Consider the following 4601-nt stretch of genomic DNA (forward strand, 5'->3'; position numbering starts at 1 on the left):
TTATGAAAAAAAAATTAAAATCCTAAAATATGAAAAATTTAAAAAGTGGCACTCAAAAAACTGATCGGGAAATTCATAAAAGTGGAAATATCTGGAAAACTAAGGCACTTTTACTGAGGTCAAATTTTCATTTTTTGGTGAGTATAAGCTGGCCTAGCACCTCTTAAAAGTAATACGTCGGATTATGGGACACCCTGTTCTGTACATTGGGATAGGTCAGGATAGGTTCTTTCTTCTTGTTCTTTCCTCTCCGCCTACCCCCGTGGGAAGCGACATAATGGTTAAGCTTCGAAAGATGCGTTTTTAATTGAGATGAGTAGATACTGTCGACCAGAAGATGGTCGGCGCCGGGAAACGGAGCGTGACAGCACTGTGTATAGTCGTACCACAATAGGAAGGTGCGTGACACGTCGTGTGTGAGTGTGGAGTGCATTCACTCGAGTCACGGTCCAATGGTTGACAGGCATCCTCTCGATGGATCAAGTGAAGACTTGCATAGGACGAGGTGTATTCTACATATTATCGAAACGTTGAATTCGATCTGTAATATGTTGTATTCTATTGTAACAACGTTGAATTCGATTATCAAAAGGTTCTCGGCTGTCCAAACTCAAAACACCGTAAGAGATATTTTTTTAAGTAGGTTCTACTTAGTCCAAAAATGGAAAAAAAAGTACTACAAAAAATGTCCCTTACTGTGTTTTAAGTTTGGACAGCCGGTCTATTACATTGTTGAAACGTTTAATTCTATTATCATAATGTTCTATTCTACTTTCGGAAAAAAGTTTGAACACAAAGGTCTTCTATTATCGAAACGTTGAATTCGATCAGCAATATGTTGTATTCTATTTTGAAAACATGGAATTCGACTTTCAAAAGGTTGTATTCCATTGTTAAAACATTGATTTCGATCAACGATATGCTCTATTCTACTGTCAAAGCGTTGTATTCTATCGTATTATCGAAACGACGAATTCGATTATGAAAATGTTATATTCTACTTTCGAAACAATATATTCTTTTATCGAAAAGTTGATTTCGATTATCAAAAAGTTGTATTCCATTGTCGAAACGTTGAATTCGATTATCAAAATTTTCGATTCTACTATCGAAACGTTGAATTTCATCAGCTACTTCATGTTGTATTCTATTGTGAAAATATTTCATTCGATTATTAAAAGGTTCTCTATAATATTATACTGTCGAAAAGTTGTATTCTACTTTCAAAACGTCGAATTCGATTAGAAATATACTGTATTCTATTGTGAAAACCTTGAATTTTACTATCAAACGTTGTATTATATTATCAAAACGTCGATTTCCATTATTAAATCATTGTATTTTATCATCAAAACGTTGAATTTGATCATGAATATCAAAAATTATATATTGTTAGATACCAAAACGTTTATATCCATAATCATCATCAAAACCAAACTTATTACTTTATAAAAACGTTGATTTTGACTATCAAAACATTTGAAAAAATGTAAAAAAAATACTGTGTAGTTAGAATTTTTTTTTTCATTGTTTGAGAATCAAAACGCAGGCATTACAAAAACGACAATAGTATAATTATTATAACATATTTTCATTGTTTTTTTCTTTGCCTTGAATATAATGCGTTATATTGTATCTATATAACAAAGGAATTTGTATTTTGTTGTTATTTCTACATTGTTTAATTCCATTGCTATGAATTTTGTTTTTTTACGACGTAGAGTATGTTAAAATTCGACCAGCTTTCTGCTGACCAGTTGTCCAATAAACTTTCCCAGATTTAGACCACGTCCAATATATCGTTATCACTTTTTCGATGTCCGTATTAGATTTTAAGCATTATCGATAAAATTAAGAAAGGTGTGTTGAGATGGTTTGGACATGTGGAGCGTATGAGTGAAGAAAGAACGGTTAAACAAATTAATGAGGCGAATGTAGTTGGAAAAAGAAGCAGAGGACGACCGAGGAAAACTTGGCACAATCAGGTATGTAAAATACTCAGCGGCCGGGTCAGGAGTCGTAATAATCGTCGGGTATGTATGAGGAGATGCATGAATGTAGAAGAGGCAAAGAATGTTTGCAAAGACAGAGTGGTGTGGCGTTCGATTCTCTCTGCCTATCCCTGCGGGGAAGCGGCGTGATGGTTAGTTAGTTAGTTATAAACGAATGTTTTTTTTAGAACAGGGTGGCGCAAAATGAATCACCCTGTCGGAAGATGTTATAATTTTGCAAAGGACGTCGTACGTCAGTCATATTTGATATTTAGCATTTGACGTTCAGTTTATAAAATGTGCCACAAAGTATCTGTGAAAAACATTCAAGAAAAGATGTTAATGTGTCTTGACCGCTCGTTGACATATTTTTCTTACATTTTTCTTCACTTCACGCACTTGGTGCATCTACTGATCTACCACATCGGGTGTCCTACGTATCAAGTGTCCGGGAGTACGGACTAGCAGATCAGCTGTCAGAAAATCAACTGTGTTAGGGATCCGCTGTTTAAAGAGTCAACTGTTGGGGGATTATTTGTAGGAGGGATCAACTGTCATGATATCAAATGTCCGTGGGGAAGATTGTCCGAGAAGTTATCTATCAAACGTCCAAAGGTTCGGGAAACAAACGACCGGGGGATCAGCTGTATAAGTGATCAACTGTCCGGGGATCAAACGTCCGGGGATTAACTGTCTACGTAATCAACTATTCGGGGATCAACTGTCCGGGGGATTAAACGTCCGGTGGATCAACTGTCCCGGGATTAAACGGCCGGTGGATCAATTGTCCCGGGAATAAACGTCCGGCGAATTAACTGTCTGGGGGATTAAACGTCCGGTGGATCATCTATCCGGGGATCATCCGTCCGATGGATTAAACGACCGAGGGATTAGCTGTCCGGGGGATTAAACGTCCGGGGATCAAATGTCTGCGTAATCAACTATCCGAGGATCAACCATCCGATAGATTAAACGTCCGGGGATCAACTGTCTGGGGGATCAATTGTCCGGGGATCTACTGTCTAGGGATCTACTGTCCAGGGGATTAACTGTCCGGTGTTTTCATGCTATTGTAGTAATTGTCCTGACGAAGAGACATATGCGTCTCGAAACCGGTAGACAATAAATCTTGGTGAGTGGTTTTATACTAATATTACCAACATTTTTAGTAAATAACAGTATAAAAGTAAAAATGACTAACCATAAAGTAAATGCTTTAAATATGTATAAAATTGAGAAAATTATTTAATTTATTAATTATAGTGCTGACGTTTCTCGCCGAATAATCATTATACTGCAAAATTCGCTTCAAAAGAAAGTCGAAAGTAAATCGTATGCGCCGAAGAAAGCTCCATACTGAATTGTAATACAAACCGACTCACATGCGCAGCCGAGTACCGTTACGCCGACCAATCACCACAAAACTGGCACAGATACGTTCTTCTACAACACAAATCGAGAAAACACAGCAAAAACTGGCGAAACACAACCGAAAAACCACTTTAAAACACCCGAACAACGTACAAAACAAAGAAATTTAAAAATAAAACCGGAACAAGGATGCGAAAATCTGGTCCAAATTCAAAAACATTCGAATCTCGGCGTTCCAACAAGTTTTTCACACCAAATAAAACACTTTTAAAATGTTTTCTTTTATTTAAACGTTGTTTTTATTTAATATTGTTGAATTATTTATGTTTTATTTTGTTTAAACGACCGGGAAGTGCGTTTTTGAGTTGTTTAGTAGGAGTATTAGCGAGTAGACGGAGGACTATCTAAGAACTGAAGCAGCTCTTCGTGTAGCACTCGAACACCGGCCAGGCGAGGCCGCACTGAGCTAAGACTTCCGAAATGACCAAGCAAATTTCAGGCTTTCTTCGAAAGAACCTTACTAAATAAAAACAACCAATTGTGCATTGGGCACTGCGTCAGTTTAATTTCATGTTGACTTAATCGATAATTATAGATGAAGGAAAGGTGAACGGTCATTCTTCTTCCAAATAGAGTTGGACCAGTATAAAAATTACCTTCATTAATACAATTTTTACTTTGGACATTTGACTTATTTTTTCTTATTTAATACCATTTTTTATGTATTAATTTTAAATCAAATACAGATTTTGTTGAGTTTCCTAAGTTGTATTTTAAAAACACTTAAAAAATTGTCACAATATTAATTTTTATGTGTTTTTGTTCATAAAATACAACTAGTAGACTCAAAAAATCTGTGTTTGATTTAAAACTAATATATGAATTAAAATGGGGTTCTGCAAACTGAACGCCAAATCAATAAATACATTTTTTCATTATCAAACACTGGATTATTCAACATACCGATGATAAAACAACTTACTTGAATTGTAAACACATGTTTAGAATAGATGACAGTAAAAAAAACACTTGTTATGAAATAAAAAAAATACTTTGATACCTCAATGGCACAGCCATCCGTTAAACATCACAGCAACATGCAATCCTCAACTTTTTTCTCATGGCGAAAATCGTGTTTCTTGACAGATGTTTGAATATTGTATAGCCACAAGCACTGTGAAATGAAATTATGTTTTTTGTTTTCTCTTTTCACAGCTGGTAAACAATGACATTTGATGC

At 35.6% G+C, this 4601-nt stretch overlaps 1 protein-coding gene across 4 annotated transcripts in view; it reads right to left on the reverse strand.

Moving 5' to 3' along the window:
• The window catches only part of pwn (calcium-binding EGF-like domain-containing protein pawn), a 65879-nt gene extending 62086 nt beyond the window's left edge, over positions 1–3793 (reverse strand). For 3 of the 4 annotated variants that reach the window (XM_088273298.1, XM_088273299.1, XM_088273296.1), the window contains exon 1: positions 3374–3793. The gene's annotated coding sequence lies outside the window, so the exon portion shown is untranslated. Of the gene's footprint in view, positions 1–3365 lie in introns of all 4 variants that reach the window. The other variant, XM_088273297.1, reaches the window with a different exon arrangement.
• Between the last annotated feature and the right edge of the window lie 808 nt (positions 3794–4601).

The sequence above is a fragment of the Brachycentrus maculatus genome, unplaced genomic scaffold (assembly GCF_059751285.1).
Source record: "Brachycentrus maculatus isolate JH-2025_06_01 unplaced genomic scaffold, ASM5975128v1 h1tg000566l, whole genome shotgun sequence".
Lineage (NCBI taxonomy): Eukaryota > Metazoa > Arthropoda > Insecta > Trichoptera > Brachycentridae > Brachycentrus > Brachycentrus maculatus.